The 14,200-nt window shown below is 33.5% G+C and overlaps 1 protein-coding gene across 1 annotated transcript in view; it reads right to left on the reverse strand.

Annotated features, from left to right (window-relative positions):
* LOC133186784 (GTPase HRas) overlaps positions 1–14,200 on the reverse strand; it is a 66,561-nt gene that overhangs the window by 40,884 nt on the left and 11,477 nt on the right. The window lies entirely within an intron of this gene.

Genomic DNA, 14,200 nt, shown 5'->3' on the forward strand with positions numbered 1-14,200 from the left:
CCACCGTAAAAAAGAAGTCCGTAGACAATTGAGTATAAAAATAATGGCCCAATAATTTCTAAGTAAAACGTCAGTCAACATTCGGTCTGACGACAGATTTTATTTCAAACAAGGTCATTGAATCGACCTTAATTAAACTTTGCTATTAAATATGTCAGTCAAATACGACCCAATGATAGGCTGTGTTTGCTAACAAAGTCATTATAACGACCATAGAATTTACGAAATGCTGACTTTAAACGAGGTCGTTGAAATCCCTGTAACACTAGTATCAATTCAATTGTCAGTAGCCTGTCTCGTTTTAAAAATTGATCGTACTCAGAGTATGCTTTTGAGTATTGAATAAGTTTGGAGAAATGACACCATATGCAGGTGATAGTGGAATGTTACTACATAAATAAGGAAAGTTGACAATTGAAAAAGCTGAAGTCATCTCATTTGTCATACAATTTAGTTGTAAGTTGGCCCTTATCGTCTATTGTCGGTAAAACATCCAAATATCCTGTACACAATACAAAATAAAAACACGGACCCTTGGAAACACCAGAGGTGGGTTGGGGTGTGCCTCGGAAGAGTACGCATTTCCTGTTGATCTGCTACATACTTCCACCGTGAGTTCTAGGTATTGATTAGGTAAAGGGAGCAATCTGAAGTATATTTTTTTTTGTAAAGCAATGGTCTAAAAATTGATATGAAACATGTCAGTCAAAAAACGACCCGGCATTAGATTTTATTTGAAAAGTCATTAAAGAATTTGCAAAATGCTGACCTTAAAAAAGATGTTGAAAGCCGTTTAACATCATCTTATTTGTCAGTAGCCTGCACTGATTTAAAAATCGATAGTACTCAGAGCATGCTTTTACCTACCGAATAAGCTGGGAGACATAAATACCATATACAGGTGATATTGGAATATTACTGCGTTTGTCATAGTTTACAGTGTAAGTGCTAGTTGGTTATTTACATCTATCGACAGTAAAACATCCAAAAAATAAAACTGATGTGCCATGTTCTGTTGTGTCTTTTATTTCGAGTTAAATGGAATATACCTGCAGCTGCCTAGTCGACACATAAATGAAAATAACTTTAGTGAGAGATCGATAACTCTTTATTATATCCATATTTAAAACGTCATCGAAATGCTAGTACCTAGATGTTGAATTGAAGGCCACAGCAAGAGACTTCTTCTCATTTGAAAGTTTTAAAATAAATTCTGCTTCGTAAGAATATAAGAACAGGTCGGTTAACATAGAAACAAAATTATTCCAACAGATTATTGGAAGACCTAGTCACTAACGAGCACACGGTTTTATTTGTCAACGAGAAACTCCAGAAACCTTTTAATGTCAACTTCTGAGTGTTTGTGTGGAGAATCAGAATGATTTTTGTCAAAATAACTTTGTAAATGACAAAAATCAGTTTCCAAGTTCCTTTTTTTTTCTAAAGAAGCAGTTGAAGTCTTGTCTTAAATTTATCGTGAGAAAATGATTCCATAAAGCGTAAAAAAGTACTAATATGTTTTGATGCTATGGTTTTGGAAGAGAATTGTTATTGAAAATTTTCTAAATGTTCATTTGGGTTTTTGAAAATCCACATGCTTTGCACCACTTTTTAAATGTGTTTTTGTACGTTTGAATGTCCCCCTTCAAAGCAATTATTATTTTTGTGAGTAAATATAGAGACTTCGTGGAACAATTAGTGGATCCTGCACCATGGTAAGGATATTATAAAGCTTTGGAATCCAATGTAGGAACGGCAACTCAAATTCACTACCGTTGACTGATATGTTAAAAGTATTCAAAACTGAAAAGTGTTTGTAGAATTGCATCCTTTGAACAGTAACTGTGAAAATAAGTTGCATTACCAGATATGGAATCAAAGCCTACTGCTGGTAAGAGCGAATAGAGAAAATATTGGTTTCGGACACTCGCTACTATTGGCTCCTTTAAATAGTCTGGTTTAATCTATATTATATGAAAGAAATTTTTTTTTAAAAATATTGTTATAAAGCAAATTGACCAAATAGTTAAGTGATTGAATTGCTTTCAAGCCCGAAAAAAAGCCCAATGTAGAAACATTGCATGTAAATAGCTGTTAACATCGAGTTTTTCATGTACTCGCATTCGAATGACACAAAGTCGGCTTGAAGACTAATTGGATAGGTAAGTGGATAAATCCAACTTTAATTAAACGTTATTTGAACAATTTGAACGAGGCAAATAATGTGCTTTGAATAAAGGAATTTGTCAATAAGTAGCAAAGTCATTTTGTAGATGCTACAACTGGTTCCTGTAAAACATTTATACAACAGCGAGTTTCTATTTTTGTAAATGCAACAACTGGTTTACATGTATGAGACTGTTGGTGTATGTACCGAAACGAGAAAAATACGAAATTACTAACACTTGCATGATAAAGGATCATAGTTTTTTATAGTATTTACTAACCGCAAGTGGGCGAATTTAAAACGGGGCACAATTGTTTGCAAGTGTTAAAGGGCGAAAATAACAAGGGGCGAAAATAACACTGTATACAGTAGTAATTTTGGTCATTTCTACAAACAATGCGTGTCAAAACGTTCCATCATTTTTTTTTATTTACAAATATAATATTGTGTTTTAACTAAACTATTAGGTTACTTTCAGATGAAATTATACGAAATAAACGAGCCAGACTATGGGACCAAAATAATCCAATAATCTACGAGTACTGTGACTTCTGGGCTGTAATTTTTCGTCCAAATGGTCATCAAGCTATTTTAAGAAATAAACGAATGCATAATGAAAATATTTCCCCTTGCAATACTAGTATATGTTTATTCAGAAAATATTGTTTGCTTCTGTAGTATTGAATTGCGTTTCATTAAAGCTAGATGTATCCACTAACCCGTCCCATAAGTAGGGATGTCAAAATATTTATTTTCCTTAGTCGATCATTCGATTGCATTATTCGAACGATAGTCGAATATTCGGAACATTTTCTGAAAATAAAATTTTATTTCATACTTCATTGGTACATACTCAGAAACCTTTTTACTTAAATCTATTTAAAAAGTAACATCAAAATTAATGCAACGCAACGCGTGGATAGCATGATTCTATGAAATAAATTTAGAAACCTAATTCTCCAAAATTTATTATTTCCCCATAAATAGAATTCATAAATCGGCCTGTACATGCGGTCATTTTTTTATTTAGTAAGCATTAAAAAATTGCCAGCCGATATTTTTTAAAGCTTATTATGAAATAAAATGGAGGGGGGGGGGGGGCTATCAAAATGTCCTCAAACAGTTTAAAATGTAAGCGCATTGTTTTAATAATTATCGATGTATCAAAACAGGTTTATTCCTTGCATTTGAGCAAACTTAAAATAACAGAAGATAATTGTCCAATGAATAATTTTACAAACAAAGCCCATTATATTGGTTAATTTATTTAAGGAATAACTGTCTTATTTTTTGGATTCATGATGTGATCAATCGAGTGGCTTGCGTGATAATTTGCATAAACGCCGAAGGCGTTTATGCATAAAATTATCACGCAAGCCAATCGATTGATCATCGTCATGAATCCAAAAAATCTGACAGTTATTCCTTATATTTACATGCTCCTGATTCTGCAAATTCCCGTGCTAATAGCCCCGCTTCTGTCTCTATTTGTCCCGCCCTGCACGTGATTTTTTTTAACCGCGCCTATCGATGAACCAGTAGATTTATGTAGAAATAAAGTATTTTTACAATTTGTAATTTTAGCTCGGACAAAGACATTGGAAATGTAAATATTACAAAAACAACACAGGCAGTTACTGACAATTAATTCTCGCAGTAGTGAAGCATTTATAATTGCTGTACTTTCTATACGTACATGGATAATCTACCGTTTTTTGTTGAGGAAAATTATCGACTGTCTATGAGAAAAGACTGTTTCTCATTTTTTGATGAGAATTCCATCTCATCTATCACTCATTTATTGCATTTATTTAGTTAAAATAATATTCGAATGTCGTTTCATTATTCGATCGTCGGTCCATTCGACTGATAGTCGAATAGTCGACTATTCGTTGACATCCCTACCAATAAGTAGTCCGGCCTCCATATGTCATTCAAATATGAGAACACTATATGCTGAAATATTAGAATATTGCATACATTGAAATATTTAGGGCCTTTCCAGACCGATAGAAGAATGTTTGTCGGGGATGGGTGGGTTAACATGTTATTTATTAATTTATTTTTACCAAGTTATTTGAACATTATTTGTCACCAATGTATAAAAGAAGTGTGAAGAAAACAAACAGTGATCATTCTCAAAAGTCCACATAAACAATACAATTTATGAGCAGAGCCAACACGGACGGACCTCTGAAAACAACGGTATGATCATGTGCCATGGAGGAATAAGCTGGCCCCCACCCCACTTTTTCTGAGTATAGTATTTTGCTATATATAATAAATTTTCCTTAAGATGCTGGCCCCCCTTTTTTGTTGCTGTAAGATCGAGCACTGGTGAATTCCAGGACAGTAAACTAGGTTGGTTTTTTTTTTCGCTTGTCAGATTATTTTGAAAAAGTTACCCCCCTCCCCACTTTTGGTCATTTGGGGGGGGGGGGATTGCCCCCTTTTGAAACCGTCGCTACGGGCCTTCCCTACCGACCGGTCACACCTGCAGTGTTCTCCTTGTCATGATCGGGTAAACGGGAAAAAAAAACCTCAGACAATTCAGTGAGAAAATAATGGCCTAACAATTTGTAATAAAAAGGTCAGTCAACTTTCGAATTAACAATGCTGGTAAAAAGCGAAGGAACAATAATGAGCCTTACAAAGACTATGTCGTTACAAGTTTTATCAGCTGAAGCCATAACATATTGTTCATGTAGTCTTTATCATTCTATAGTCCATTGGAAATGGAAGGACATTTGGTTCACATTAATCCATTCTGACAAAGTATCGAAGTCTTCCTCCCCATATTTTACCATCGTCTGCAATGCTCTTCGACAGAATTCATAACAGAAATGAAGTGCTGTCGCCATTAGATAAACAAACAATGAAACGATATGTAGAAATTGCTAAAATACTAGTAAGCAATATGTCCATTAGCACATATCAGTTAAGAGTGCCTTTGTAATAAAAAAGGGAAAAATAACGATCAGTCATTAATCTCATCATTATACAATTCGTGAACAGGGCAACTTTAGCGGAATCAGGTCCCAAAGAGGAGTGAACCGGTCACTATATAAGTATTAATCTTGCAATTGTAATCTGTAACCAAAATAAGTATAAAGACAATGGTCTATCAATTATAGTATTTTTATTTATAAAATATATCAAACAAGCTGAACAGCAACAGCTGTATGACTATAGAATGTACGAAATGCTGAATTTGAAAGAGATTGAGAAACCCCTTCAACATTAATCTTTGTATTAACAGTCTTCCTCGGTTTAAAAACTGACCATACAAAGAAGATGCTGCCGTGCATCGAATCATATGGAAGACATAGACACAATACACATGAATGAGATAATGGAATAGTACTGTAATGGATATGAGAAGTTGACGGTAGAAAAACCGAATTCTCATATAGTTTAGCTAGTAGTATTTTTAGTTATTCATATATTCTTTCACATACTTAAAAAACTTTCAAGAAGAAATATGATGTCAAGTTGTTAAGGTTCATTAGTTACAAATAGAATTTTTAAGTCGTAAAAGGTGAAGATAATAGTGAAGATAACAGTGATCCATCTCAAAAAATCTACAAAGAATACAAAGAAGATGGGCGAACAAAGCAAGCGAAATGCCTAAAGTGCGACAAACATGACGGTGAAAAATTAAATCTCAATTATAAAAAAAATTTCTTTGATATTTCATCTAACATTAATGTATATACTTCATGTAAAATCTCCACAATTTGCAAAAATCTCACAAAGATTGAAATTATTTGCCTATGAAATAGAATACACACACTAAAGAGGGAAAAAAAGGATCATTTTCTCAAATATAACACAATTTTTAGATATTATATGGTCTTCGCTCCATGTTTATGAAAGTATATCCTCAAAAATTGCGTAAAAATATACTTTTTTGGTTTTAAAAAGCATGGAACAAAGACCCACTATATCTTAAAAATACACTTTTATGACACAACATTTGCATCTTTCCAAGAAATACTTGGTCCATTTAGTCAAGGGTCATATCACAAACATGATTTAAATGCCACTATTCACCAGGAGTTGTGTAGTGTAGTGGTTAGCGTTTTTGTCTGAAAGGAAAATGATACTCTGGATTTTTATTGCTAGGGTTCAAACCTCACTAATACCACATTATTTTTTAACAACAAAATAATTTTTGCCGAGAAAATTTTCGTCAGAAAAGATTTGATTATCATTATTTTATAATTTCCAATAATGAGAACTTTACTCTAAATACTTAATTCACAATTAAACTGAATATGATTAAATATCACTGAAGCTATGGTCATTCTACACGCCTTGTTCACCCATCTCCTTTGTGAACAGGGCATTAAAAACGGACTCCCGGAAATTCTTGAGATGGGATCAGGTGCCTAGGAGGAGTAAGCATTCCTCTGTTGACCGGTCACACCTGCCACGAACCCTTTGTATTGATCAGGTAGACGGAACACTCCGTAGTCAAATCCAGTATAAAAACAAACCCCTGACAATTAGTACATGTATTTACGCAATGCTGACTTTAAACAAAGTTGTTGAAATCCCTGTAACATCAACTTATCTGTCAGTAGTCTGTCGCAATTTAAAAATAGATCGTACTCAGAGCATGCTATTGAGTACCGAATCATTCTATAATGATATTAACAGATACATGTACTTAGGTATTTAAACCTGCTAAAAGTAGCTACTTATACTTACTTTTTACCCGTCTTAAAAATAGAAATAAATAATAACCAAGACTCATCTTTAAAACCGGTCATACTTGTTGAAGAAAACAAATGATGTAGAATTGTATATATGGTTTTATGTTAACAATATGATAAAGATGAAATGATAACCTCCTGGATTTCCTTTGTACAAAATATTTTTGACAGATGTGGTTTATCTAATATATGGTGCGAGAATATTTCTATGATGAAAAATGGATAACTGCTACAGTCAAACAAAGATTAAAAGATCAATACATTCAAACGTGGAATAGTGAGGTTCAAAAAGTTTAAATTATAGAATTTTTAAAACTAATTTTGAGTGCAAAAAAAAAAAAAATTAACACTGTTATCATATAAATTTAGAAAAACTTTTGATAAGTTTAGAACCACAAACCACCACCTTCCAATTGAAACAGGTAGATGGAATGGTATTCAGAGAAATGAAAGATTTTGTAGCTTACTAGTATGCGATAGTAAATAGATAGGAGATGAATATCACTATATTTTAGAATGCAGTGCTTTAAACCATGCAATTGAGGAAAGATTTTTTGAACCAAAAATTTTGTTCTAACCCAAATATAGCTGCAGAACTGTAGTTCTCTGGTTGAGAAAATTCGGACAGATAAACCAGAGAGCTACAGATTCAAGCGTTGTAAAAACCTTCGATTTACGCCGCCGCTTTTTTGTCGCTCGCATTGGGTTTTTCTTGTATTTTATACTTTCCCCCGGTTTAAGAATGGTATCCAATAATTAACCACATATTTTACTCCTATTCCTGATGCTTTAATTACCTTTCAACGGTTCCAAACACAGGAGTCGGCAGTTTTATCCATAAAACAATGTAAACACTAACCAGTGAGCTTCGCGAGCGTAGCGTTATTAGCTAATAGCGTAGTTTTCATTCTCGCTACGCTCGCGAAGCTCACTGGTTAGTGTTTACATTGTTTTATGGATAAAACTGCCGACTCCTGTGTTCCAAACGACCGTATGTGGTTTTGGAGTATCAGTTAAAATATGCATTCCCACGTCATGTTGGTATAATCCTGAAATAACACGCCCGAGTTTTTTTTTTTCTCATTTCATATTGTCTTCTTTATAGAAGTTGACATTAAAAAAGATGCTTGAGGTTCTGATTGACAATACATGTATTTATGTGGTTTTTGGAGACCAAGTCTTCCAACAATCTGTTTGAATTCCCATGGATACCTATTGCGCCCCATTATTAGCAGACTTATTTTGTATTCATATGAAGCAGAATTTATTCAAAATCTTATACATGTATATGAGAAAAAGAAATCAGCTCGACATTTAGAAATATCGACGACGTATTGTCAATTAACAATAGTTACTTCCATTCGTATTCCCTTACTTATGCAACAATATACCCTTATCACCTGCATATGGGGTGTATATCTCTTAGTTGATTCGATACGCAAGAGTATGCTCTACGTATGAACAATTTCTAAAGCGAGATAAGTTTTTGACAAACAAGTTGATGAAACAAGAATATCGACAATCTCGTTTAAAGTCATCATTTCTTAAGTTCTGTGGTCGATACAATGACCTTGTCAGCAAATACAATCTATCCTTAGTCATATGCTGACTGACGTATTTCATACTTATTGTTAGCCATTTTTACACACTGAATTGTCGACATATTTTTCCGTTATTTCCCGATCACGACAAGGAGCACACGGCTGGTGTGAACGGTCAGCAGGGGATGCTCACTCCTCCATGGCAACTGATCCCACCTCTGATGTTTTTGGAGGTCCGTGTTTGCTCTGCTCCCGATTTGTATTGTTTTAATGGACTTTGAGCTTGAATACTGTTAGTTATCTCCATATCTCACAGACAATATACATTATGTTTGAACCTTCTGAAATTTTAACATATATATATATATATATATACTTTTCATAACTGTCTGAAGAGCCAACATGGCTGAAAGCGCTAACAGTAAAGATTTTATTTAATTTGGACTGTAGCATTCTGTTTTCATTTATTTAAGTATTTTTTACTGTACCAAGAATTTAACTTATCAACGTATATATATATATATATATATATATATATATTTATACATTTTCTCAGCAAGTGTATGTTCTTTGTAAGACCTTTTTTCGCACGACCTCAACATGGACGTCGGAATTGGAATGTTTTAATCCAACATTCCACAACCATTAACGGCTATTTGGGACCGTTGAAAGGTAAATAATGTATCAAGATTAGGAGTAAAATAAAAAATCAATTATCGGATACCATTCTTAAAGCGAGGGAAAGCATAAAATACTAGAAATAATACCCGGAGCGAGCGACAAATCGAGCGTAAATCGGAGGTTTTACAACGCTTGGATCTGTATAGCTCTCTGCTTTATCTATATATCCGAATTTTCAGAGCTGCAGTTCCGCAGCTGACACAAATACTATGAAGTTTTGTGAAGTCCTGTGCCAAAAAGATGTTAATTCTTCGAAATAATTACGTACATTCATTACTAAAGTTAATAGTATGGTCTGTTCTCCTTAGCTAAAAATCTCACCTTTTCCTTGACCCACTGTATCATATGTATATACTTTTTTATATGTTTATGTACCTCATGTACCATTTACATGGTTTTGAGAGAATAAATTGTTTGTTTTCCATGTTGTGCACTTGCACGGCAAAATTCAGGGTGTAAATTTGTAAAGTTTACGAGGATGGAGACTTGAGAGGAAATGAATGAAGAATCCTCCCGAAAACCTTTATCTAAGATTGCATGAAGGAAAGTTTTAAAATTAATACAAATTTTTAAGTTATTTTAGGCTTCTTACCTCTTAGCTTTTATCCTTATAGCTTCTAAACAAGGGATCGAACTGGATGGAGTTACTGATGCTTTATTGAGTGAATGATTTTTTGTCAAATTTTTGTCATCTTCATTCTCAGTGTGACTTTTCGAGAAATTTGGTACTCATCATTTGAGACATTTCCGCGTTTATCCACGAAATGTATGTTAAGCAAAAAGTAGGTAAAAAAATAGCCATCTGGAGTACATGTAGGATTGCATGTAAATACCCAGGTAACTATAAATAACTACGTAGATCGAAATACTGAGTTGTCTTTGGACCTGTTAATGTCATGTTTATTTAAAAGATTTGTAACAGAAGTTATTCAATTCATGTTTTTAAAAATCTCGATTTAGGGTCATGCTACGTTTACTCGGCCTCACTCAGTGCACCCATAGTCGACTCAATGGCTAAGTGCCTCTAATGCTATGACAAGTGTTTATCGTGCGCAATTATACAGGACGGTTACCATTGAACTAGATCCTTTACTAACCAAATATGCGTGACCATTCACAATAGATGACAATTTAATTCTAAAATACCATTGCCCTTTCCCTTTGTTGGACTTGTTTAGAACTTCATTTACATCGGTTTGTGTCTGTTCCAAAGCTCTTAAATTTTGATTTTTACAGAATGCGCAGGATTAACATGGGACCTCAGACCCTAGGAGCATGCCTAATAGTGTTGCTGCTATCTTTTCTTGGATGCATAGAGGCACTGAACAGGGAAACGTTATTCAAGGATGTTATAAATAAAATGGATCCTGACATCGCCCCGTTTGAATCTGCCGATACGGGAATTGTTGTAAATGTGAATCTAAATCTAATGGGAATTTCAGAAGTCAACGAAAAACAACAGACTGTGAAAGGATCGTACTGGATTGTGTTAACCTGGACGGACTGGCGTCTAAGATGGGATCCGAATTCTTACAGGAATATCAGCGCGGTTCAAGTAAACGCTGAAAAAATCTGGTCACCGACTTCCGTTTGTATTTTCAATGAAGTCGGGAACGAGAAGTGTTTTAATGCCGATGAAGATCCGGTTACAGTGCATTCAGCAGGATACGTTTCGTACATGAAATACATGGAGAGTGTATCCCAGTGTACAATAGATGTCACTAAGTATCCTTTTGATTCTCACTTCTGTGGTCTGTATTTCGGAAATATTAATTCAGGCACCGAATATTTTCGTTTTGATGAAAAATATTCTAGCTTCCTTCTTCAGTATCTCAAACCCAACGAAGTTTGGGATGTCCGGAACACTTCTGTTTTGATTTACAATTATGAGGATCCAACGATTAAAACCATCCAAGAACAATTACATTTTTATATTCTCTTGGAGAGAAAGTCGTTTTACGTCGTAATTTCAACACTAGTACCCGTGCTGATTTTATCAGTGTTAAATTTGTTTTGTTTTGTAGTACCTATCGACTCTGGTGAAAAAATGGGGTTCTCTATGGCCATATTTTTAACTTTTGCAGTATTTCTGACAATAATTAACGATTCCATGCCGAAATCATCAGAGAAAGTTCCATTATTTACAATATACCTGATCACACAACTCGTCGTCAGTGGAGTTATCGTCGTATTAGAAGCTATTGTACTGTTTGTTCACTTCCATTGTTTTACAAATAAAGAAGACTCTTCAGAAACTAAGAGCAATGTTTCTGCTACAAAGAAATGCAGACTGTCTGGGGCGATTCTGGATATTATTTTCTTTTTGTTTATTTTAATTTGTGATATACTTTCTATTCTTTACTATGTTGTAAGTGTGTTGTAAACGCCCTCACTCTACAATAAATCAAAACAGATATGGAAGTGTTTCAAGAGCGTACTTTTAAATTAAAAGAATTTTAATATGATATTACCCCTATCAAATTATTTGCACTTTTTCTGATGCATGATTTTTAGAAAATATTGCATAAACCAAGGTACCCAGAATAAACCCCCAAAGTGAATAGCTCTAAATTTAAAATATTTTCAAGATTCAGAACTATATGGACGATTTTAAATCTGTATATAATTTGTTTATTATTTGTATATAATTTGTTTATTATTCATTTTGAAATGTTTATTATACCTCATGTTTTCGGGGGTGTTTACAAAGAGGATATTCAATGTTTTGTAGATGAATATGGAATTTATTTCACGAGTGGGACAGGATTTTTTTTATATTTTCACGAGTGCGAAGCACGAGTGAAAATATCAAAAAATCCTGTCTCACGAGTGAAATAAATTCCATATTCATCTACAAAACATTGAATTTTCTGTTTATTACATTTTCTTTGATTTTCCCTTTGCTTTGTCATAGGCTTGACGTCATAGTTTAGTAGTTGTGTGATTGAAAACATTACATAGCATGGATTTTAGCAACATATTTATGAAGAAATTTGCAGTTTTAGCTCTATCAAGATGCTTAGGTACTATCTCTATCTTATGACAGGCCAGAAATTATTTTTTACTTACTTTGATATCCGTTCACACTGTGAGAGAATATCATTTTGGTATCCTTTCACACTGTGAGAGAATATCACTTTTATTCAATAAATAAATCACAGTATTTCACTGTTGAAAATGTAATAAATGTATTTATTTATGAACATGAAACTTTGCTACAAATCTCATTGCTGTACAGTTTGTTGCAATTAGCAATATATAAAGTTTTGTTTTTTTTTTTAATTTCTGTCATAATGAAGATTCTGGTTTGCCTGGGTATCTTAATCTACAGAGTAACTCATAAATAGCTAAATGTGCATATTTCAAGAAATTTTATTAAAGAGGAAACATGGTTTTAAAAAAAATGAGATGAAAGAAGAGATAGACCCAGAGTATAGTTCCAGAATGTATGGAATTAAGATTGCTTGCTCGCATTACAAGGACGCCTTACAAATATTAAAATAGATTAAGGTCGTTAACTGTAGTCTATGCTTCATTTATTTACCGCAAAACTGTTTCAACCCTATATATTTATGAAATCGGCGTGGCTGATACAGATAGATGGACATTCACTTTATGTATCTATCTATGTATATATCTATCTATATACATGTAGATAGATAGATAGATAGATAGATAAATGTAAGATAGATAGATAGATAAATGTAAGATAGATAGATAGATAAATGATAGATAGATAGATACATGTAGATGATAGATAGATAGATAGGTGAGAAAGAGAGAGAGATATTGCATATAAGAAAGAAACTGCTAATTGGCCACCTTTCTGTGCTAAATTAGCATTTTACTGCGTTCAAAAACTACAACTACGTAGAGGTACAACCTGGAAATCTATGTCGAGTAGCTGAAATGTGAAATATCTGTAACACCAAAACGTTTTATATCTATAGTGAACAGCATGAATTATTAAGTAATTTTCTAATATGCCAATTAATGGTCGGACAAATCATAACTAAATATATCGACCTTGATTTCTAACATATGATACTTAAAACGCAGGCACATGTTTCTGTAAAAAAAAATGTCCTCATAGTATAATAATAACCAAGGTATCTTACTCCGAATTACCTGAAGTACGCCACTCTCCAGAACCGCAGTCATTTTTACATTTTCAGAGAAAATGCATTTTTGAAAGGGGATGGGGGTGGGTGGGCTGGAAGTGCTATAGATATACTAATCTCTCAGTCTGGCGTAATATGTTTGTTATATATTTTAGTACATAGCACGTGATGGTGGGGGAAGGTCGTTTATATTCCGCTATTGCATATTATTCATCATTTTGTTTAATGAAAATATGATTGGATAATTGCTCTAATGCATAAATTTACAATACATAGTTCTAAATATATATAATGGTTCTTAAGGTACTGAGCTGCATACTTTAGTTTTTACTAACAAAGCTAAGTTACGCGTTTTTTGATTGGATGTATGATTATCAATCTATTACGTGAGCGAACCATATCCTATGGTGGTATATTTAGGACATACATAATCTGATGTCGTTTGCACAACATATATTTTTTGTTTTGATGCATTATACGGATGACAAATTAGTACTATGTCTCTTAAAGCTTTTGAATTTAGATTATTCAACATCTAGCAACTCAACTTTCTTTATGACAGATCTGCGTATAACGTATCACTCATGGTATGCGCCAAGCTTCTTGAAATTAATCTTGAGCAGGCCTATAATACTTCACCTTTTAACATTAGACTTAAAAATAAATTATTCAATACACGGGCCAAAGAAAGCTATTAGACGTAGCACAATGCTAAGAATTTTCAAGTTGTTTTTTTTTTCTATTTTTAGTTGTTAACTTTGTTTGTTGATGCATTTTTTAAAAAATATTTTTAGGGGTGGTGGTGGAGGCTGTTAAATTTTTTCAGAAGCAAAAGAGAAGCTATAGGTTCCATTTAGGGGAACCAAATACAGGCGTATTGTTGGCCATTTAAAACAATATAATATTCTTAGAAATACTCTACGCCCCCCGTTTGAAGAGTAAAAGTTATTTCAATCTGCCAATTTATTTTTG

The sequence above is a fragment of the Saccostrea echinata genome, unplaced genomic scaffold, assembly GCF_033153115.1.
Source record: "Saccostrea echinata isolate AGI-Se365-2 ecotype Australia unplaced genomic scaffold, CSIRO_AGI_Sech_v1 ptg000014l, whole genome shotgun sequence".
NCBI classification, from domain to species: Eukaryota; Metazoa; Mollusca; class Bivalvia; order Ostreida; family Ostreidae; genus Saccostrea; species Saccostrea echinata.